General features: G+C 49.2%; 1 protein-coding gene across 7 annotated transcripts in view; it reads right to left on the reverse strand.

The window, feature by feature from the left end:
* The window catches only part of RFX2 (regulatory factor X2), a 97286-nt gene that overhangs the window by 56069 nt on the left and 16867 nt on the right, over positions 1-24350 (reverse strand). Inside the window, exon 1 of one of the 7 annotated variants that reach the window (XM_041761559.1) lies at positions 5076-5189. The exons of the other annotated variants lie outside the window; for them this stretch is intronic. The gene's annotated coding sequence lies outside the window, so the exon portion shown is untranslated. Of the gene's footprint in view, positions 1-5075; positions 5190-24350 lie in introns of those variants that run through there. 7 annotated transcript variants of the gene reach the window in all.

Raw genomic sequence — 24350 nt, forward strand, 5'->3', positions numbered from 1 at the left:
AAACCACATCCTCTCTTGCTCCCGGATCACTGCCAAGGCACCCACCAGCGGCCACAAGCGGGGCTCCCAGCCCCGGGCCCTGCTAACATCGGGCCAGGCTGTTCTCTGGGTGGGGGGGTGCATCCTGGGCGCTGTGGGGTGCTGATCAGCATCCCTGGCCCCCACCCACTGCACACCAGGAACCTCCCTCTGCCCGGAGTCTCCAGACCTGGCGAATGTGCCCTGGGGGACAGGATCGCCCCGATGGAGAGCCACCCTCTAAGCCAAGGGCAGTGTCTGAGAAAGGAGCTGGCCTTGAGAAAAAGGGATGTTCCAGGTAAGGAACAGGAAGAAAAGGTGATCCCTTCCCACTGTTTCTAGGAGCTGAGCCTCAACTTCCAGCAAGGGTGGCCCATGACTCCCCCTTTGCCTAAACCGTCTGGGTGCCCTGTTATGCCCTCAGTTTTCTTTTTCTTTTTTTTTCTTTTGCAGCAACGAACTTTGAAGGATCAGAGCTGGCTCTGAGCTACTCTGGAATAAAGTATCGACAGAATTCAAATTCCTTTTTCTGTTGGTAAGAACTGGGCTTCTGTTCCTGTTTTCTGCTCAGGGGCCAAACATTCGCTCGCTGTCCAGCAGAGGAGCAGGCCCAAGCCCTGCAAGTTGGCCATCTGCAGGGCTCCAGGGGGGCCACAGGGGGTGGGGACCCTGAAGCCTGTCCTCCTCGTGCGGCACAGGCTACTCGGATCTCCAAGGACAGCGGTCTTTGCCCTGTGGCAATGGGGCAGCACCCACTTACTTTCCTCTTAAAGAGACAGGATTTGACTATTAATATAAAAATTGTCCGAACTAAGGTTATGGTTACCTCCGCTCACATGTGGTCTGGTGGTCTGATTTTAGTTGCCACTTAATTCGGGGGGGGGGGGGGGGACGTGAATTTAAAAACTCACGCATCCCTGGGTGGCTCAGTGATCGAGCGCCTGCCTTTGGCCCAGGGCATGATCGCGGACCAGGATCCCGCATCAGGATCCCCGCAGGGAGCCTGCTTCTCCCTCTGCCTGTGTCTCTGCCTCTCTTTCTGTGTCTCTCATGAATAAATAAAATCTTAAAAAACAACTCACCCAGCCTTCACTGACATTTTCACCCAGCAAATATGCTTTTGGCAGGCAACCCGATTCCACCACTTCTCAGTAATCACTTAAATGCCACCAGACTTGGTCTCTAACAAATCCCAAAGGGAACCTCTCTCCCCCAAACCTGCTGCTTCTTCAGTGTTTCCTAACCACTGGACTAGTTCGAGTCATGGGGCATCTCCCTAGGCCTCAAGGCCATGTCTAACCGGTGACCCAGCCCTGATGGCTCCACCGGGGACCACCTCCCAGGGACCTAATGGAACCCCTGCCTACTCCTCTTGTCCTGGAAGTTCTGGGTCTGCCTCCAGAGCAGCGCTGCATGTTCTACATCAAGGACTACCGGGCATCTGGGACCTTCTGGTGTCAAGGGCCTGTGGTCCCTTGGGAAGGTTGAGTATCGTCACCAGATGGTTCCAGGCGTGCCCTTCACGCTCATGAGGCAGCTCAGCCTGGTCTGGATGACCCAGACCTTCTGACATGAAGACTGTCTGCTCAGAGCTAGCCTGAGGGCCCTGCTCTGTGGACCGCACCCCAGGAACAGTCACCTGGCTCTCTCCCTACTTCCCAGCCTGCTGTTGCGTCTTGGCTCCATCACGGAAAAGACCCAGCAGGCTTCATCACATACGTAAGGCTAAGGCTACAAGTTTGGAACAAATACGAAGGCGGTTCTGCACACCGTATGGGCACAGACTGTGACCTCAGACTACCGAGTTCAGATCTTAGTGCTGTCACTCGCTGTGGTGGCCTCAGTTTCCTTATCTGACGAAGGGGTGGGGAAGATGAAGCTCAATGATGGGGTGGGGGTGCCTGCCCCGAGCCTGGACCCCAGCGGGTGCCTGATAAATAAAATGTAACCTAGTGGGAAGGAGTGAGGGGAGCGAGGGCCCCCCTGGACATCTGCAGTGGCACAAGCCAGCAATGCAGGGCAGCGTTAATTGTACCCCAGACTCTGGGCAAAATAGTAAATGCGTGTGATCTTACGTAACGCTTCAGGAATCATCCTCGTTTTGCTTTTCTTTTGAAAATTTTGTTTATTTAAGTCATCTCTGAGTCATCTCTCCCCGCAATGTGGGGCTCGAACTCACAACTCAAGAGGCGAACGCCCTGCCGACTGAGCTGGCCACCCTCATTTTAGAAACAACGACAGACAGTTTGAGGCTCAGAGAGGTCAAGCGGGAACCTGAGGCCACACAGCCTGAAGCGGCAGAGCTGGATTTGAACTGGGTCTTCTTCCTTTAAGGCAAGGAGGCCCCAACGTGTAAGACTCCCGAGTGTCCCCACCATGTGTAGCACAGACGGCCCCGTCGTCTCCTTCCCAGGGAAGTGGCCCCTCCACCCCAAGCAGAGAGGACTCCATACTATCGGGAGCAAGTCTCTGCATAATTGAGCTTCTGTGACTGGAGCTGTGAACTAACTGAAACGGTCCAAGTGCAAGAATCAGACGGGTCCGGGCTGCACACGTACGTGGGGCCCTTCCTATCAGGTTCAAGTGGAGAAGTGGCTCCATGGCCCTTGGTAACCAGAAGGGACTTGATAACGGCCCTGACGACCACCTCCCTCCATCTTTCCCCATGAGCGCCTAGAAAGCAGAGTGGATCTCAGTAGGGAGCACCCTGGGGTGCTCCCCTGCCCAGCTGGGCACACTCTCTCTTCCAACCTCACGAGCTCCTCGGCCCCACTCCCCATCCGCTCGGGCATGCTCGGTCCTCCAGCCCTCCCCATCCTGCCTCCACTTTGCATACACTTCTGCTGGCCCTCCATGGAGAAAGCCAGGCTTCCTCTCACTTCGGTCACAGTGCTTAGGCGGGATGGTCACCCGACCCCTCAGGCATCCCCAGTTCAATCCAAATGGCTTGCAGTGTGTGGGGCTCTGAGCCCAGGCCTGCGGGACCATGGGCTGTGTGGGCCACCACGCTGTGCTGCCTCTACCAAATACACATCTCTGCAGAATCGAGGGCAGCCAGCGTGGCTACAGGGGTCCCAAGTGGCAGTGGTGAGGTGGGTGGTGGCCATTCTGGCATGGAGGGCCACCGGAGGCTGGGGCTGGTGTCCCCGCGGGCACCACAGTGATGGTGAGGACAGGGCTGACGGCGCCTGCCAGGCTGGGACAGATGTGACCCTGGAGAGCAGGGCTGAAGCTAGTGTGGAGAGTGGTGAGGACCTCAGAGTCTCCCCTACCCCCATGACAGCTACAGCAGAAGGGTTCTGGGGGTGGGGAGCCGCCGCAAGCAGCTTCAGAGTGGCCCCAAGTCACACTGTGCCCAGCGATTAAAACCTGCCATCAAGTCACCCATCATCTAGTGCAGGCTCCCCGGCCTCAGCACTGTGGTCACTGGAGCTGCATCATTTTTGGCTGTGGGGGGGCTTTCCATGGCCCTGTGGTGGGGGGAGGCGCTCAGCAGCATCTTGGCTTCCCCCTACTTGATACCAGGAGCACTCCCAGTTGTGAAAAACAAATGTCCCCAAGGGGACAAGGTCAATGGGTGAGAGGCACTGCTTTGCCTTTTCTGGAACTGCTCATGAACTATAATGCACACAGAGTTTGAGAAGCCCTGCTCCGAGCCACCATTCTCCCCCTCCCCGGCTCCAGACGTTTGGGGCCAGAATGTTCTCAGGGGGGCTGTCCAGGGCACTGCGGGGGGTGGAGAGGCATCCCTGCCCCCCACCCACTCCATGACTGCAGCACCCACTGTCAGTCAAGACAACCCAAAATGACACCACCAGTGTTCCCTGAGGGTCAGAGTCACCCCCTTTGGGAACCACTCATCTAACACCACGGTCTTGCTAAGCCTGGTATTTCTAGACTAACCAAGCCATCCGTTCTCCGCTCGCTGCCCTCAGTTCTGCTTCCTGCCTCCCAGTTGTGCACGATTGGCTCCTGGACCAGCCGGTCTCAAGAAAACCAAGCCTGCAGAGCGCCCCCTACAGCCTGAGGGAGAAGGAGCAAGGCGGGGACCAGGGGACCAGGGGACCAAGGTGGCCAGAAGCTCCCTCCTCCAGGGCATCGGCTGGAGCCTGCTGGCCCCACCCCGCCCTGGACGGTGCTGCCTGGTGACAAGGACACTTCCGGCTCCCAGAAATGGCCAATAAGCACCAGCGACGGGCAGCACCTCCGTGACTGGCTCAGGCCAAGCGGCTGGCTTTTCTCCTGCTGTCAACATCACACCCGGGGCCTTTCCAACTGACCCCCCTACTCCTCTCCGGTCACCCCTAACTTCACAGAGTTGCAAAAGCAGAGAAACGACCGAGCTGAAAAGCAGGAACCTCACCTAACACGGCAGCACTGGAGGGGCCCTTACAGATCCAGCCAGCCCGGCGGGGCGAAGGGACCCAAAGATGTTAAGCGCTTTGGGTCTCTAATCTCTAAGATGTTAAGGGACCCAAGCTGCAAGGCCTGATGTGGGGGAGGTATCTCCAAGGGGAAATTTTTGAAGTGATCCACTTAAAAGAACATTTTTAAATGAGGTTACAGTTCCTGCAAAATGACTTGCCTAAACTGGGACTGGGTATAAACTATTTTTCTGGAATGCGGAGTAGCGTTTTCTTTGGAAGGGCCGATCTTTCTCAGTGCAAACTGAACTCCAGCTATCCTGCTGCTACAGGTTACAGGAGGAATCCTGTATTCCCATTAATCTTCTGGGGAATCTTTGTATAAGTCAGAACTTACTCATTTTGATTCCACTAACACTTGACGTAACTGGAGCTTAATTATTGCATCTGATAGGGCGGGTGACTAACGAGCTGGCCATATATATATATATAAATCTATGACTTGCTTTTGTTTGTTCTAGAACACCAGTGACATCCCATCATAAGTTTTGGCGTTAGCTGGAGAGCTGGCACCAAAGCGCAGCGGACATTTGCTCGGGGCACTCGGCTACAGAGTGAACTGCCCTTAAAAAAAATAAAAATAAAAATAAAAATAAAAAAACCACCAATCGGTACAACTAAAGCGAATCTCACCACGGAGCTGTCTGACTGACCACGGGCGCTGTGCTCTGATACAGGCGGCACTTCTGCGGTTGCTGCTGCCTTAGTCACACAGATTGCATTCGAGACGAACAAGGCAGGATCAAGTCCCCCACCAAAAACCTGCACTGACTAACATTTCCCAATTTATAGCCCTTGCTGGTGGGCGGGGCGGGAAGGGCGGTGCAGAGAACTGGGAAAGAAATGTGTCACCAGCTTTGAATGAAGTTCAGGGGCAGTGTTTACCCAAGCAACGAGCCCTGGTAAACAGTCGCTATCTCTGGCTCGCTGAGGAGGAGGTGGGGAGTGACCCTGTTTTGAGCAAAATCCACCCGGGGGCTGCGAGGTGCCCATCCACGGGGTGAAGGGCTCCGCTGCTGCCAGTGGGAACACACCTGCTGCCCCAGGAAGCCTGCTCTGCTCGTCCCCCGGAGGGTCACCTGAGTACCCGACTTCTTAACAGGAGTAGCAGAGAATGGCAAAGAACCAGAAGGCTCTGGGTGCAGTTTCCATCACCAGCCAGGCTTCTGTGTGAATAGTGTCATGTGTGGCCCGCTGGGTTCAAGTCCTGGCTTTTCTGAAACGCTCCAGCGGCCGCAATGGAAACATCAGGCTGGAAAGCGCTGGAGAAGCAGGGTGGCCAGGTAATGATTTTGCAAACACGAGGAGTTAGATCAAAACAGAAATTCCACTTGAGGCTGAAATAAGTCTCCAGTTGAGCAGTCGACGACATAGTCAGATGGCTAAAAGTTTTTTTGTTGTTGTTTTTTGAGGGTTTTCTTGTTTTTCTCCTTCCATCAGTCCCTCTTGCTTTCTACGGGATGAGACGTCAGAACGACAGCGTGTTTTCCTCCAAGTGGACCCCAGGTGGACCCGGGTCTACCTGCCTTGGCGAATCAGACTCGAACATAATTTCATCAGAGAAAAATATATGCAGATGTTCAATTAAAACCTGGAGTCCGCAGTCCTGGCGCTCTTTGCCGGCCCTCATTGTTTGCTGAGTAACAACGGTTGCCAGGGACAACGCAGTCCACTCCCGTCTCTAAGAGCCTGTTGCTGGGCAACAGCAAGAATACTTCCCAAACCAAACAATGTCATCCCCGGAGCAATCCCCTCTATCTCACATTAACCAGATCTAAAAAAAAACCCTCCCAAATATGTAATCTATTATTTTCAGAAGCCCTAAGAGAAAGGCAAATAATCTCTTCTCTATAGTAACCGAGGGGGAAACAGTTTACCATATTTGTTCTGAAATAACAAAACCCGAGAAGGACCAACTCTCCCCGCAGTCAGCATCATGGCAGGGACTTCGACAGTCCTTCCTCGGGCTGGGAGGAGAAAGTGCCTTTTTCTCCAAGAGGAAAGAATTTATTTATCATCGGGCAAACAATGTGGGATATTCATAGCTGCACACGGGTTTTCTGGGCAGTGATTATACAAACTGAAACAAACTGGGGCTTGAGCTATTTGAAAAAGATGTAAAAAGAGAGGAGTGGATACCTAGTTTAAAAGACTTTTGAAAATGTCATGTACAGATAAATAGGTTGCAAACCAAGTCGTTGACTCAGCATTAGAAATGCCTCCTGGGACTCTGCGGAAGGAACCTACAGCATCTGGCGTCCCTGTGCCTGTGCTCTTCCTGCCTCACGCAGCAGGAGGAGGAAGAAGAGGAAGCCAGGCCTGGGAAGCACAGGGACACACAGCCCCAGAAAGAGGTGACAGAGACGTCCCTAGCGTTGGCCAATCTTGACCCATAGAGGGGAAAAAACAAAAAAAACAAAAACCAAGCTAACCTCAGAGCCAACCCAGCCTTGGCTCTGTCCAGAGCAGTTTGGGCTTTGGAACTTGGAGGGGAAGAGGACAGCACCCCATCTTACAGGCGGAGGGCTGTGTTCTCAGGGGATGGTCTTCTTGGGGGTGGGAGTGGTGGGGAGCGTGGCCAAGGATCCGAAAACACGTTGGCAGAATGGGAAGCACGTGGCTGCATCATAGGTTGTAAAGGCACCGGGTGCTAATAGATTTGGGCCCGGTTACGTGTACCCTCTTAACTCTCAGCCGAGGTTTGGCCTCTGACAAAACCTGGTCTTGGAGATAGACGCGGCCGACACCAAGAAACCTTGTTCTCCTAAGATAGCACCCAGGAGTTGTTCTTAGAATAGACAGGTTGGAATGGATGCGTCTCCTTGAGAATAAGGGGAGGCAGGTGCCACGCTGTTAAAATCTGAACCTGGGCTCCGGGGAGATGCAGGATTTGAAACCAGACTCTTGGGCATTAACAGGTGGTGGAGAGGAAACAATAGCTCTAGCCGGCAGGTGAGATCACCAGCAGCCAAAAGCATGGGAGTCCCTGCTTCCACCGTCTGGGGGACACTGCTGATTCCGCCTAGACGCCCCAGCTGAAGGGAGGCTCCGACGCCCGCCGTGAGGGACAAATACTCGGAGGCAGCACTAGTAGGGTTTGCTAATGAGTTGGATGTGGAGCTTGAGAGAAAGGAGTGGGGAGCACTCTGAAGTTGAGTTTGAAAGATGGAGGTGTGAGGGATCCCTGGGTGGCGCAGCAGTTTAGTGCCTGCCTTTGGCCCAGGGCACGATCCTGGAGATCCGGGATCGAATCCCTCGTCGGGCTCCCGGTGCATGGAGCCTGCTTCTCCCTCTGCCTGTGTCTCTGCCTCTCTCTCTCTCACTGTGTGCCTATCATAAATAAATAAAATTAAAAAAAAAAAAAAGATGGAGGTGTGAGAGGCTCTCAGACACCAAGTTGGGATGCTGAGAAGGTCAGCAGATCCATACGTGAGGACCCGAGGGGCAGGAGGTAGGCTGGAGCCACCAGTGTACAGATGACCTGGGCTAGAGTATTCGTATACAGATGTACAGAGGTGTAGTGTCTAGGATGCAGATTGGAGCCAGCAGTGCGTAGGTGACATGGGCTGGAGCCATCAGCATGTCGATGGCCTATTTAAGGTGGTGAGCCTGGCTGAGCTCATCAAAGGAGAGCAGAGAAGAGGCCTCGAGCTGGGCTCTTTGGTTCCTCACCATTTAAAGATCCTAAAGAGGAGGAAATCCAGCAAATGAGACTGAAAAGAAGTATGAGCAAGTGGTGTCCTGAGTGTTGACTGGATTGGGGGCTGAGACTTGGCCACTGGCTGGATCGCTGTGACAGGACAGAGCGGTTGCCGGGGAACCCTGTAGGCAAAGTCCACAGAGACTGACATGGCTTCAAGAGTGACCAAGAGTTGCGGAATTGGGGACCCCAGGCACACACAGCTCTTGAGACATCTCTGCTGGCAAGAAAGGGAGAGGAAGGGGATGGCCACTGGAAGGGGGAGTTCCGTTGAGAGAGGATTTCTGAAATGGAAGAAGTAACAGCAGCTGTGCACTGGGATGGGCAGGACCCAGTGGGAGGGAATGGACGCCCAAGGGGGCGGCGGTAATTGCTGGTGGAGTCGTGTCATGTGGATGGGATGGGATGAAGAAATCTTCCAGAAGAGAGGAGGGGTTGGCCAGAACTTGCACATGGACATTAGTCCACCAGCCCAGGACAGAAGGCAGAGCTTCCACCCAGATTCAGGGAGGTGGAGTGCCCCCAAGTCACCAAGGGGTTATCCCAAACCCACAAATCTCTGGGAGCTCCCAAGCCCCAATCCCATCCCTCAGCCATGGGATCCCCATGTGATGATCCCAGGGCCCTCCTAAGTCTACTGAAGCCCCCAAGAGGTAAAGCGCTGGCCCCTGCCAGGCTGCTGCGAGGCCTAGAAGGCTGGAAGCCATGGAGTGAGAACTGGACATCGTGCAGGATGACTCAGGTCTACAGATCTCACATTAGAGTCTCCAGCAGAGCCCAGGCTGGGAAGGGTGAGCTGGAGCCCACAGACGGCCTCCCTGGGCCCCAGGCTTCAGGGCTCCATCTGACCATGCAAGGAAGGCTCTGAAAGTTTGCATTTCCCCCAAATTCCTATGTGGGAACACCTGGTGCCCAAGGTGTTAGGAGGTGGGATCTTGGGGAGGGGGTAGGTCACAGGGGTGGAGTCCTGGTGAATGGGAGGAGGGCCCTTGTCACAGAGGTCCCAGGGCGCTCCTTCCATCCTGTGAGGACACAGGGAGAAGTCTGCGACCCAGAGGAGGGCCCTCACTGGTCATGCCGGCACCTCATCTCCAAACTGGGAACAGTACATTTCTGTGGTTTAGAAGCCTGCGGGCCTGTGGTATCGTTAGGGTGGACTGAGCCAGCCCCAACTCGCCCCCCACCCTGTGGTCCCCCACACAGCCTTACAGGACCCACCCTTCCATGTCTGCGCCCCACACACAATCGGCTCTTTTCATTGCCTTCTTGAGGATGATGATACGCCTCTTTCCAAATCCACCAGGGTCTGATCTTTCCATGTCCTGCTATTGCTAGAGATCAGCTCTAATTTGCCACATTTTTCTGCCGTGTCAACGTACAAATGTGAGAACTTAAATAAAAAGTCCTAGAGTCACACTGAAAAACAAAAGTGTATTTCTTGCTAAGCCAGGCTTGAACTATGCAAGATGACCAAGAAATTTAATGTAAGATAAACAAGTGCGGCCGGGAATCCTGCTGTAAGCAGAGGCCTGCAGCCTCGAGCGAGCACCCTGGGCCCTGCCGGTGAGTCGTGTGCCCTCACCTGCTGGAGGGACCACTCGCCGCCTCCAGTGGCCCCTAGGTCTCTGCAGGACAGTGGCACGTCGAGGGCCCCAGGACTGAGAATCTAGTCCAGACCCCGTCAGCGGAACCCGGGGATCTCTGAGGAAGTGAAAACGAAGCAACAAAAGGCAGGATTGGAAGTGTTTATCCGACCTGTCACCTCCCTCCTCATCTCAGTCTCTGATGTCCCGTCCGAAGGAGAACAAAAGGGACATTCTATTTCTGTCTCCCCGAAAGTGTCAACCCCGATGCAAAACGGTTTAAAAAAATATTAAACTCATTATTCTAATTAAAAAAAATAAATAAAACAAAACAAACAAAAAAAAAATAAATATGAAAAAGAGAAACCTGGGAGGTATTTTAGGTTTTTAGACTAACCCGAATTAATTCTAAGAAGATACATCAAAACCGATTCCATTTTAGAAAAGCATTCTAATGAAACGGTGGGGAGGGACGATTTTTTTTTTTTTTATTTAAAAAGGTGCCATAAAACCTTGAAGATATTTCAACTGGCTTTCCTGTTGCATAAAGATTTGCGATGGGCCCTCGTCTTCCTCAGCAGCAGCTCTCGGCTGGCGTGTGGCTGGCAGGACTTGGGGGCATGAGACCAGGGAGGCCAGGGAGCTGCACTGTCCTGCACAAATGCCCGGCTTTGTGGGTTTCTGGTTTTGGACCTCCATTGCTGGCTCCATATTAAGTCAGCTCATCTAGCAGAGCAAAAGATAATTTTGGAAAAAAAAAAAAACCTGGCATAAAATGTCCTAGCTCTGCTAGGAAGGTGGCAAGAGCCACAGAGAGGAGTCCTCTGAAACGTAACTCAAGTAACGGTGAGCGGCCTCCCCTCTCAACCCCCCCCCCCATCGTGTTCCGAATGTGGACCCGGACGGACGAGGGGCCACCCCTCAAGTCCTCCGAGGTCTGATGCTCCTTCTAGTTCTCCTTGCTTCTTTCTAGAAGTCTCAGGGCTGATGTCGCCTGGCTGCTGCATGATCTTGACCGGCGCTGCATCTGAGAAGCATTTATGACTACTTCAGTGGGATTTTTCAAAAGATAACTATTTGAGAGATGTCCATCCAGATGAAATTCAAGACTACTGGGATACAGGGAAAAAAGTCAGGCTGATGGGATGCCTGGTGGCTCAGTGGTTGAGCGTCTGCCTTTGGCTCAGGATGTGATCCTGGAGTCCCGGGATCGAGTCCTGCATCGGGCTCCCAGCAGGGAGCCTGCTTTTCCCTCAGCCTGTGTCTCTGCCTCTCCCTGCCTGTCTGTCTCTGTGTGTTTCTCATAAATAAATAAAAATCTTAAAAAAAAAAAAAAGAAAGAAAGAAAGAAATTAAACGTGGATGGCTGACGTCCGTGGTGTGGCTGACCGGCCCTCCCTGGGGAGCTGAGGCCTCTACCAGCTCTCACTACTCCGCACCTGCGGGGATGCAGGACGCCAGCGGAAAGCTGCCAGATTCCCCCGTCTCTAACACAGAAAAGGTGTGCATTGTGTCCTCACTTGTGTGTGACTGTGGCCAACCACACGAGGACTTCCTGAGACAGGCCTGCCCAGGCCCTGGGGGGCTCTGGGCGGCCCCCCAGTCAAGGTCAACACTCCCCTAGACAGAAGGTGGAGTTGGAGCAGCCCCACCCAAAGCGGCCAAGGTCGGCACCCGGGGGTGGGCAGGGTGCACCCAGGGCTGGGTCGCTTGTGGAGACAGAGAAGCATCGAGGGCCCAGCGCCCTTCGAGCAGGAGCAGCTCCCTCCTCCACTCCTACGGGGCAGCACCTCCCTCCCCTGCAGTGCACAACGAGGGCCTGCACGTCCCCCCAACACACAGCACAAGCAATGCCTTGACACCGTCTAAATACGACGCAGTCCCGCACCCTACGACGCACGCAGTCCCGCACCCTACGACGCACGCACTCCCGCACCCTCCGCTTTCTAGCGGGCCACCTGCAGCCAGGAGCTGAGGGCTTGCAGAGCTTCCGTCTGTCGGATGGACTCCGTCTGCCTCTGTGGGTCACTGTGCTAAAGCAAATGAGGCCGACAGAGTGGGGGGGGGGGTGTCTGAGCGCCTGCTCCCCACACAGTAAGTGCTCAATAAAGGTCCCTTAACGCCGTTGTTGCAACTCATTCCATTTTAAGGTAGCCAAGAGCATCTGCTGAGCTCTGCCCATTGAAATATCTGAAACTCCAGGAGCAGTGATACGCTTTGCTATTTGTGATTTCAAAAACAAATAAGCGTGGGAGGCGCCTCTGGGAAGGCCTCGTGCTCTGTGCTATATTCATTCCAGGGCATATTTGTGGGGTTCGTCATTTTGGCCGATGCTTCACACTCCTTTCTCTCCCAGCATCGAGCCAGTGTCGCAGCTCTCCTTCCAACTTACTATTGCTGCCCGGCGGTTGATGCAAAATTACATTTTATCATCGCCCCTCTTCCCTTCTCAGGAATCCCTCCCGTCCTTCCATGAGACCTCAGAGCGTGTACAGGACGTTTTCTATGGCCAAGCATCTCTCTGATTGCTTGCAAAATGGGGACTGATGCAGACACGTTTAGAGCTGTCCTTCCTGGGGTAGAGAGAGAGCTGGTGGGGTTTCCTTAATTCCCCAGAAGGGGATCCTATTTGCTTTCTCTTTGCTACGAGTTTCTGGGGTTTGCAGCATTAAACTGGTTGCTTTGCCAATCCCTTCTCGGGCACGGATTAGGAGGGGTGATGTCTCCTGTAGTACTGAGCATGCCCGAGGGGGGTGGATGCAAAGCCCCACAGCACTGGTGGCAGGCGAAGAGGGGGTGGCTCCTGCCCAAGAACAGGGTCAGTCTCTGAGCATCCCTCAAAGCCTAGGACATGTCTGAACCTGCATGGTCAGGGGATGGAAAGCTCGCTAGGAGAGGTGGCTGGTTTATTCCTCCCTCAGAATTTACCCCATAGAAACACACATGTCCAAAGAGGCAAATGGCCAACCACTATACACCAACGTTCGTAGCAGCAGGATTCATGGGAGCCCCGAAGCAGAAACAACTCAAATGTCCATCAGCTGATTAAACAAAGTGTGGCCTATCCATACAATAGAATGTTATTCGGCCTTAAGAAAGGGGGAAGCTCTGACTCACGCCATTGTGTGAATGGACCTTGAAAACGTGACACTCAGGCGAGAGGGCCAGACACAAAAGGCCACGTCTCATATGATTCCCTTTATGTGAAATGTTCAGAACAGGCGAACCCACAGTGGGTCAGTGGGTGCCAGGGCCTGGAGGAGGGGGCCAGGCGTGACTGCTAATGGGGATGGGGCTTCTTTTTAGGGTGATGGAAATGTTCAGGTGTTAGACAGTGGTGATGGTTACATAACCCTGAGGATATAGTGAAGCCCACTGACTTATACACTTTAAATGGGCCAACTTTATGGTAAGTGAAATATATCTCAGTTAAGCTGTAAAAATAAGGTATATATGGGTAACATTACTTGTTAGTGGTGGCATTACTTGAAGTCACAAAAAATTGCAAACCACTGAAATATTCAATACTGAAATCATTAAATAAATGATGGCGCCTCCTTGCTATGATGCCATTGAAAAGCATGAAGTACATTCTGTAAGAAAGATCTCCAAGATATATAAGGCCTGGCACACAGCAGGCTCCAAGAACAGATTAATGTAAAATAGATGCAGCTATATATGTTATAAAATAGGTAAGTTCATTAAAAAGGTCTAGAAGGACACAAATCATTTTATTAACAGTGTTCCGGTCATGGGAGGTGAGGGAGACAGGAAGATGAAAGAGAAACTTTGGGGGCCTGTGGGTGGCTCAGCGGGTTAAGCGTCCAACTCCTGACTTTGGCTCGGGTTATAATCTCAGGGTCATGGGATTGAGCCCCGCACCCAGCCCCCAAAGGGCTCCCTGTTCAGTGGGAAGTCTGCTCGTCCCTCTTCCTCTGCTCCTCCCTCTGCGTGCTCTCTCTCACTCACTCGTTCGCTCTCAAATAAATAAATAAAATCTTTTAAAAGAGAGAAACTTTCTTAATTGCCATTTCTTAATTGACTTCTGTAGATGATGGCCCTTTCTAGGAACACAACTCTTGTACTCCTTATATATCATTTTAAAAATTGTGATAGAGGTTGAGCATCTGCCTTCAGCTCAGGGCATGATCCTGGGTCTGGAGATCAAGTCCCACATCAGCATCCCTGTGAGAAGCTTGCTTATCCCTCTATCTATGTCTCTGCCTCTATGTCTCTCATGAATAAATAAATAAAATCTTTTAAAAAATAAAAAAATAAAAATAAAAATTGTGATAGAGGGGCACCTGGGTGGCTCAGTGGTTAAGCGTCCACCTTCGGCTCGGGGCGTGATCCTGGGGTCCCAGGATCGAGTCCCGCATTGAGCTCCTTGTGTGGAGCCTGCTTCTCCCTCTGCCTGTGTTTCTGCCTCTCTCTCTGTCTCTCATGAATAAATAAATAAAAATTTTTAAAAAAATAAAAAAATAAAAATTGTGATAGCATTTGTAAGCACTGGAAAGCACATCGGTTCTTATAAATTTGCACACAGTACCTAGTGAACGCCGTGTGTACAGGGTATACTACTATTGTTCAACTCACTTCATCTACACCAGGCTGTCACTCTTACGACCAGAGGCTTTAGTACTAATTCAACATTGATCACCAAGAGGAAATTTACTGGACAAACCAACAGTGGTGCATCTGTACAATGGAACACAACTCAACGATACAAAGAACAAGCTATCGGCACATGCAACAGCCTGATGAATCTCAAAGGTATTATGCTGAGTGGCGGGCCTGGGAGCAGAGCCTGGTGAGCAGGGGTCGAGGGTGGAATGAGGCTCTGGCTGCAGAGGCACAGCTCAAGAGAATGCACAGGGGTGTTGTAACTGCTCTCTACCCTCTTCGGGGAAGGGGGGTGTTAAACAAGAATCTATGAGTGTGTGAAAACTCACCGACCAGCAGACCCCAAGAGGTAAACATGACCGTACGTAAACTTAAACTCTAAATAAAAAGGAACAAAGTAAATGTACCAAGTACCAGGCACTATACCAGGTTCTGAGGATTCAAAAGTGAACAAGCCAGATCTTGGGGTGTTGACACCCCCACCCAGGAAACCAAACACCAGATATACAGGGTTGTTTCAGAGAGGTCTAGGTCAGGACAAAAGGAGACAGCAGAGGGATAGAGCTGGAGGAGAGGGGTGATGGAAAGGGGCTCCCAAGCTTTCGCCAGGCCAGTTAAGGGTGCTATGAAGGATGGCACTGAGCTGAGACCTGGCCAGACATGGGGAGATGGAAGAGAGCACTTCCGGCACAGGGACTAGTAGGTGCAAAGGCCCTGTGGCAGGGGAGGGCAAGAGGCAGAGACCCTGAGGGCTTGGCCAAAAGTCTGGGTTTTATTTCAGTTCCTGAGAGAAGCCCCAGGCTGGGCCACAATACATTCTGGTTTATGTTCTTGAGAGGACTCTACTTTGACGAGTCAAAGCAGGAAAACCAGGGAGGAAGCTCCCACGGCATTTACTATTTTAAGATTTTAATAATAATTAATGCTTAAGTTATTAATCGAGCTTACTAAGACCTATATATGGAAGCTGGACAGGAAATAAATCATTTTATAAAGAGGCCAAGTAACATTAAGCCCCATAAACAAAGGGTTAACTAATTAAGTATTTAGTCACCACGAAAGTCAATGATGGCCTTTACAATTTTAATGCAGGTAATTATACATTTAGTCAATCATCACAGCCCACAAGCATCAGCTTGCTTATTAATTCAGTGTTAACTGTCCCTATTGACTTATAGACGCCATTATCCAAAAATTAAATAATTTATAAGTGTACACTCATTTTTTTAAAAAGGCACATAAAAAATAGAGGACATGGACAAGGCATTTGAATCTGTAGTTTGGTTACAGTTACGCACTGGTAAGGATTAATATAATTCACCGATTTCAATCCGGGTTGGCCAATTTTCCTCCAAAGGGCCAAAGAATGTTTTTGGCTTCTCAGGCCATAAGGCCTTTATCGAAACCACTCAACTCTCGCTGTTTCTAGAAACCCCCCAGTGACCTTACATAAGGAATGAGCCTGGTCACATTCAGAGCCTTACTGGAGCCTGGGGTAAAGGCAATCAATCAGCAATACGGATCCTGTCTTTAAAATGTTGATTTTTTTTGCTCATCATGGATTTTTGTGTGTGTGGCATTTGTTTTGATTTTTTAAATACTCCATTAAAATATTACTTCTCTTGATGACCAAGTGTTTTGGGTGCCTTAAATTTTGTGACCAAGGCGAGTGCCTCACTTGCCTCATCCTGGTCCTGGCCCTGGCCCTGATCCAATAAAACTTTTCTTAGGGACGTTGAAATTTGATCTTCATCTCATTTTCATGTGTCATGAAATAGTCTTCTTTTGATTTCTTTTTTTTTTTTTTTTTTTTGACCATTGGAAAATGCAGAAGATATTCTCAGCTGGCAGGACTTAGAAAAAAACCAGGCAGTGTGTCACCCATGGCCTCCGCTACATAGTTTGCTGACCTCTGTTCTAGAAGGCCGTTTATGAAGCATGTCTGGTTCATCCTCATAGTCTCAGAACAATACCTGCTATCAATCTGGCACTCAGATGACTCTGAACAAATGAGCCCTAAATTCTCCTTTATGAGCTTCCTGCTTACTTAGGTTACTTATGAGGCTCTTCTCACCCACAGGTGCTCCAAACACATCTGCACACAGACCCAGAACACCAGACATCTCTGTATTTGGTGCAGACACACCTGAGTGTCTTATAGAACTAGCCCTCGATCTGTCTCGTGCTTTCCTTTCTAGTAAGGACCACTGAGGGGTGCCTGGGTGGTTCAGGTCATGATCCCGGGGTCCTGGCCACATTGCATTGGGCTCTCTACTCTGCAGGGAGCCTGCTTCTTCCCCTCCCTCTGCCCGCCACTCCCCCTGCTTGTTTGCTCTCTCTCTCTCTCTCTCTCTCTCTCTCTCTGTCAAATAAATAAATAAAATCTATGGGCAGCCCGGGTGGCTCAGTGGTTTAGCACCACCTTCAGCCCAGAGCGTGATCCTGGAGACCCCGGATCAAGTCATACGTCAAGCTCCCTGCATGGAGCCTACTTCTCCCTCTGCCTGTGTCTCTGCCTCTCTCTCTCTTTCATTCTGTGTCTCTAATAAATAAAATAAAATAAAATAAAATAAAATAAAATAATAAAATAAAATAAAATAAAATAAAATAAAATAAAATAAAATAAATAAAATAAAATAAAATAAAATAAAAAATAAAATAAAATAAAATAAAATAAAATAAAATAAATAAATAAATAAAATCAATCTTAAAAAAAAAAAACAGACCGCTGACTCAGAAGTCCAATTTTCCCAACTGACAGTGCACAAAGTAAAAGAGTTAACTATGTACGCATCATCCAACTAGTATGTGACCACAAGACAAATTTTAAGGCCTTTACTAAAGCTACGATCCTATGATTCAGCAGGAGAGATGGGACTTCCGAAATAGAAACTATGAAAACATATGCCTCCTTTAATATAATACTGGAAAACACAACTGGAATGTCTATTATTTTGGTAAATTTATAGCAAAATTTATCATTTGAAGCTTTTTTTTTAAAAAAAAGACTTTGTTTATTCATGAGAGACATACAGAGAGAGACGCAGAGACACAGGCAGAGGGAGAAGCAGGCTCCCTGTGTGGAACCTGATGCGGGACTCGATCCTGGAACCCCGGGATCTGAGCCAAAGGCAGACACTCAACCACTGAGTCACCCAGGTTCCCCTCATTTGAACCTTTTTAAGTACACAGGTACACTCACATTGCTGTGCAACCAACCCCACCACCTGTCTTGCAAAAGCTCTGAGATTCTGTTCCCATTATCAGTAACTCCCTGTGGCGCTGGCTCCCACCATCTGCTTTCTGTTTCTGTCCCTGGGGTCCCTGGAGAACCTGGCTTCTCCAGGGACCCCACAGAGGCAGAATCGTAGCGTTTGGTCCTTTGGTGATGCTTAATGCAGTGAGCATAACGTCCTCAAGGTCCATCCGTGTTGTGCCAGGTGTCAGATTTCCTTCCTTTTTTTTTTTTTAAAAGATTATTTATTTATTCATGATAGAGAGGGAGAGAGAGATCAGAGACACAGGCAGAGGGAGAAGCAGGCTCCATGCACCGGCAGCCCGACGTGGGATCCGATCCCAGGTCTCCAGGATCGCGCCCTAGGCCAAAGGCAGGCGCTAAACCGCCGCGCCACCCAGGGATCCCAGATTTCCTTCCTTTTTAAAGCTGAATAGTAGCCACCGAACCACACCGTGTTGATCCATTCGCCTGTGGATGGACGCTTGGGAGGTTTCCACCCCTTGGTTACTGTGAAGCATGCTGCTGTGAACATGGGTGTGCAAGTACCTGTTCGAGTCTCTGCAATTCTTTCCAGAAGTGGAATTGCTGGGCTACATGGTAATTCCAGGCTTTGTTTTTTTGAGGACCCATCTTCCCATTTTCCACAGAGGCTGCAGAGTTTACGCTCCCACCAGCAGTTCACAAGAGTTTCAATTTCTCCAAATCTTTGCCAACACTTGTAGTTTTCTGTTTGGAGTTTTTTAGATGGTAGCTGTCCTAGGGATGCAAAGTGGTCTCACTGTGGTTTCGATTTGTGTTTCCTGGAGGATGAGTGATGCTGAGCATCTTTTCATGTGATTATTGGCCATTTCTCTTCCTCCTCTGGAGAAATGTCTGCTCAAGTCCTTTGCCCACTTTTTAATTGGGTTGTTTGTTCCTTTGTTGTTAAATTGTAGGAGTTCTTTATATATTCTGAGTATACACCCCTCATCAGATACACGATTTGCAAATATTTTTTCCCATTTGGTGGCTTGCCTTTTCACCCCGTTAATAGTGCCCTCTGACGCACAAAAGCTTTTAAGTTTCATGAATGCCTATTTATCTATTTTTGCCTTTTGTGACCTTGCCTTTGGTGTCAGTCATATTCAAGGGATCACTGCTGAATCCAATGTCATGCAGGTTTTCCCATATGTCGACTTCTACGAGTGTTGTGACTTTAGCCCTGATATTTAGGTCTTTGATTCATTTTGAGCTGATCTTGCGTGAGTTAAGGCTCCAACTTCCTTCCTTTGCAATTGGGTAGCCAGATTCCCAATACCATTTGTTGAAAAGACTGTCCCCCTTCCTTATTGACTGGTCCTGGCACCCTTGTTGGAATAAGATGTTATAAAGAAGCAAAGTAACCACACATGGAGAGCTAATCTGGCCAGAGGGCGCTCAAAACATGAATTTGTGAAAGATGCTGACCTATGTGAGGTGAGTTCTAGTTTCTCCCTACAATGGTGATGGGTATGACTGTGCATGCCTCTCATTTCTGTCTTCCACGGTGACTTTCTCATTTTGTTTTCAAATGGAAGTTTTGTATAGCTGACCACACAAGTCTATGGAAATACACGCAGCACACGAGGAACCCTTGCCTTTTCTGTTTACTACCAAAGTGCTAGGTTTCCACCCAATTTCTGCCCTTCTAAAAAATCCAGAGAATGTCTGGAAGCGTTTTAAAACTCTGCAATATCCCCATTCAAATAGCTCCAGCAGGATCCTCTAACTCGGCCTTTGGATTCACAAGGGTCATACTTCTGAGAATCTGTGAACGTGAACTTGAACATGAAATTTAAGTGCAGACACATGTGTTTACACCTGTTCTTCTGGGGAGAAATTCCCAATCTTCAGCAGATTCCAAAAGACGTCCAGACTGAGGAAAAGTAAAAACCACTGGGCTACTGTGCTATGTGGATCTGTCTTTTTTTTTTTTTTCAAGATTTTATTTATTTATCCTTGAGGGACACACAGAGAGAGGCAGAGACACAGGAAGAAGGAGAAGCAGGCTCCCTGAGGAGAGCCTGATGTGGGAGTGGAACTCACTCCCAGGACCCTGGGATCACAACCTCAGCTAAAGGCAGATGCTCAACCTCTGAGCAGCCCAGGAGGTGTCCCATCTTTTTTTTTTTTTTAACTTTAATTTATAAACTCCAGTTTAGATGAGCCTCATCAGATGAGCCTCATTGATGAGGCTCATTTAGATTGAGCCTAATCCAGGCAAGTCAGTGGTCTTTTTTTTTTTTAAGATTTTATTTATTTATTCATGAAAGACAGAGAGAGACAGAAAGAGGCAGAGACACAGGCAGAGGGAGAAGCAGGCTCCATGCAGGGAGTCCGACGTGGGACTCGATCCCAGGTCTCCAGGATCACGCCCTGGGCTGAAGGCAGCACTAAACCGCTGAACCACCCCGGCTGCCCAGGTCAGTGGTCTTTAGAAGAAAGCAACACAATTCTCTTTCTGGAGGAGGGGCGTGAAAGTGGCTATGGGTCCCAAACACATATGGGAGAAACGGGCCAGGTGACTGTCACAGGAGTAGAGGGAGTCGCATGGCCCGTTTCCAGGGGGAAGCCACAGTCTGAAGGCAGCTAGTCTTCCTTCCCACCACCCTACATTTAGGAATTCAAACAGTCTAGGAATGGATTGTGCTGATAAGTAGCTTTAGCTTCAGTGACCACCCTGGACAATAATTAACCCACAGGCCACTGAGCCCAGGAATGCCACAGATTTAGAGCCTGAGACAGAAATATCTGCCAGTGGGGAATAGGGAGGAGAAGAGGGAATTCATAGTTTTTTACAGTATCCATCTCAGCTGAACCAAGGAAACGTACCTAATTTGCCGTCTTTGCTAGCCAACATCGACCAGCCCCGTGGCAAGGAGATTAAGGCAAGACCCTACTTACTCTTAGCCCAGAGAAGCCCGACACCAGTCCTGGTTCTAGCAGTGATTCTAGAATGTCTTAATTCTTAAAAAACTCGGCTACAATAGATTTTGAGGTTATGCAGAATTCATCTTAAGTGGGATCTCAGGGGATCCCTGGATGGCTCAGCGGTTTAGCCCTGCAGTGGGCCCAGGATGTGGGCCCAGGATATGATCCTGGAGTCCTGGGATCAAGTCCCACATCAGGCTCCCTCCATGGAGCCTGCTTCTCCCTCTGCCTATGTCTCTCTTTCTCTCTCTCTCTCTCTCTCTCTCTGTCTCTCTCCTCTGTCTCTCAAGAATCAATAAAATCTTTAAAAAAAAAAGTTTAAAAAAAATTAAGTGGGATCTCAGCGTGATCTGAAATGTGGAAACAGCTTTTTTGATCGCTAAATGCTGATTTTCCTCCTTACTGATTAGCCATCACACATTTTTACTTCTTATGAGTCACTGTTACAGTGCGTTCCAATACGAAGACGACTGGTTAGAGACGTCGGTTTCTCCCCCCGCAGGAGCCCACCTCCTTGCACCTGCAGCAGTAACTCATCTCAGAAATCACTCCTGGGTGCTGTGATTTGCACACCAAATCCCAGAGCTGGTGTGACCTGCCGAAAGAGAGCGCTGGAGTGTTGAAGAGCTAGAGACCAGGAAGAGGAGAAATTGGTGCTTCCTGACCACAGAGCACCTTCCCACCCTGCAGTGTTGGTCCAAACCTGACCCAGGCTTCTCCGAGGCCTGAAAGACAAAGAGGAATACCATGGAGAGAAAGGCCAGGGTGCTGAGGAATTTAAAAAAAAAAAAAAAAAAAGGCAAAGAGGACCCAGCCTGCAAGATGGATGTGACCAGATGAAGATTCTTCTTGGGGATTCCTGGGTGGTTCAGCGGTTCAGCGCCTGCCTTTGGCCCAGGGCATGATCCTGGAGTGCCGGGATTGAGTCCCGCGTCAGGCTCCCGGCATGGAGCCTGCTTCTCCCTCCTCCTGTGTCTCTGCCTCTCTCTCTCTCTATGTCTATCATGAATAAATAAATAAAATCTTTAAAAAAAATAACTCAGCCTGAAACACAGCACAGAACCAGCAATTGGGAGAGAAAAAAAAAAAAAGAAGATTCTTCTTAATTACAGCAAACAGGAGAAGTTAATAAAGTAAATATCATTCCTCTTGCCATTAGAGGAAGCAAAAAGATAATAACGTTAAACACTATTGAAGAGTCCAAGGTGTTCATGAGCCTCCAAATCAGCATTGTATTATATAACGTGTGATGTTACGCTAGTACTAGTTCTAGTCAAATATAACCAGGACCATTTGTTAGACCAGCTCTAGGCAAACTTTTTCTGTAAAGGGCCCCATAGCGAATATTTTAGGCTTTGCAGGTTAAATGGTCTCTGTGGAGACTCAACCCTCTGTTGTAGGGTGATGGCCGCCACTAACAATATGTACACTAATGAGCATGGCCATCTGCTCAGAAAACTTCATTTTTGGATACTGAAACGTAAATTTCATATAATGTCATATGTTCCAAAATATATTATTTTTCTGTTTATTTCTTTCCACCATTTAAACACAAAAAATCAGGGATGCCTGAGTGGCTCAGTTGGTTAAGCGTTTGCCTTCGGCTCAGGTCATAATCCTAGGGTCCTTGGATCAAACCCTGCATCGAGCTGGGCTCCCTGCTCAGCGGAGAGTCTGCTTCTCCTTCTCCCTCTGCAGCTCCCCCTGCTTGTGCTCTCTTGCTTCCTCTCTGTCAAATAAACAAAATCTTTTAAAAATAAAATAAACATAAAAAGCCATTGTTAGTTCTTGGCCATCCAAAATCAGGTAGTCGGTTGGATTTAGCCTATGAGCTGGTTTTCTGAACCTGTGCTAGACTCAAATGTTTAGACTCATATCTTTAAAAGAGAGCCTAAAATAATTCTGGATAAACAGGTATCAAGCAGCACATTTAATTTACAAATAACATCCTAGAAATCTCAGTGCCCAAGTGGTCAAGGACACTCTGAGGGTAGAGCCCAACATCCCTGTTATGTCACCCTTCTAAAGCATGAGGATGAAGGACCATGGGAAGTCTCTGGCAGGGCCATGCCCACAGGTCAGAGCTGGAGCCGTGTCGCAGGAGAGAGGGGGCACAGCCCTTATGTCCTGTTGATTCTGACCCTGCCTCCCTTCCACTGCCTGCTGTAGTTCTGACACGTGTCTTGCACCTTCATGATTCAAGGTCTTTGGGTATTTCACAGAGGAAGAAAAATTTGAGAGATGACATGTTTGAATAGACATTTCTCTGAAGAAGGGATACAAATAGCCCCCAAGCACATGAAAAGATGCTCAACATCAGTAGTCATTTGGAAAATGAAAGTAGAAACCATGACAGTACCACTACACACCTACCAGGTTGGCTATAATAAAAACAAGGGAAAGTAACATGAACTGGAGCCCTCCTACGTGCCTGGTGGGAATGGAACATGGTGCAGCGCTGTGGGAAACATCCAGCAGTTCCTCAAGAAGTTGAGTGCAGAGTGACCACATGCCCCAGGAACTTCACTCTTGAGTATCCACCCAAGGGAAACAAAAACCTACGTTCACACAAAAGCTTGTCCACACATGCTCACAATAGCATTACTTGTAACGGCCAGGAAGCAGAAGCAACCCAAATGTCCATCAACAGATGAGTGTGGCCAATCCCTACACTGGAATATGATTCACCTACGAACAGGAGTGACAAGGCGCCAATATATGCTGCCCCACGGACGGACCCTGGGCTCACGACACTCAGAGAGGGAACCAGACACAGGAGGCCACACAGTATGTGAGTTCATGTGTGTGAAATGTCCAGAACAGGAAACATTCATGGACAGGAAACGGGATCAAGGATGCCAGGGGGCAGGGTGACTGCTTAATAAAATGGGGGGGGGGGGTCATGGAAATGTTCTAGAATTAGATGGTGGTGTGATAATGGGTGTATGTATTTCAAATATCCTAAAAACCCCCGAATTGTCCTTTAAAAAGGTCAAGTTTTAAAAAAGACTTATTTATTTATTTGAGAGAGAAAGAGTGTGTGTGCACACAAGTTGGGGGATGGGCAGAGGGCGAGAGAGAATCTCAAGCAGACTCCTTGCTGAGCACAGAGCCTGAATGAGGGGCTGGATCTCACCCCTCTGAGATCATGACCTAAACTAAAATCAAGAGTCAGTTGCTTGACTGACTGAGCCACCCAGGTGCTCCCCTACAAAAAAGGTTGATTTATGTTATGTGAATTTTACCTCAATTTGTAAAGAAAGTTGACATAGCAAATGTGTTGGCAAATGCCAGACAAGAAGAGAAACAGATGATATATAAACTAAAACTGCCCCTCCGTTCTTTATTTTAGAGGAAGTGAAACATGATACAGCTCAAAACAAGAAAGTTAGGCCTGAGATCTTATTTGTTCAAAATCCCTTTTTTTTTTTTTTTAGGATTTTATTTTTAAGTCATTTCTACACCCAACGTGGGGCTCAAACTCACAACCCCGAGATCAAGACTGAGCCAGCCAGATGCCCCAGGACAAAATCCTTCTTAAAATTTTCAGAAACAAACTTTGTTGACAAGCAAATACATCTCGCACACAATCCCTAAGAGACTTTCTGTCTGGAAACCTCCAGTGACAGTCAACAAAAGGCGTAAGGAAGTCTGTTTTAGAAATGCCGAAACATTTGTTTAGACGGGTGGCATATACAGAAAGAGGGGAGGGGCACGAGGGAGAAATGAGCAGCTGGAGGCAGGCACTTCGCCACCAGGACTCGGAATTAGAATAGGGCCCAGTTTGGGCGTCAAGAGGATTACAGACTTTCCGG

This window comes from Vulpes lagopus, chromosome 7, assembly GCF_018345385.1.
Source record: "Vulpes lagopus strain Blue_001 chromosome 7, ASM1834538v1, whole genome shotgun sequence".
In the NCBI taxonomy this organism is placed as follows: domain Eukaryota; kingdom Metazoa; phylum Chordata; class Mammalia; order Carnivora; family Canidae; genus Vulpes; species Vulpes lagopus.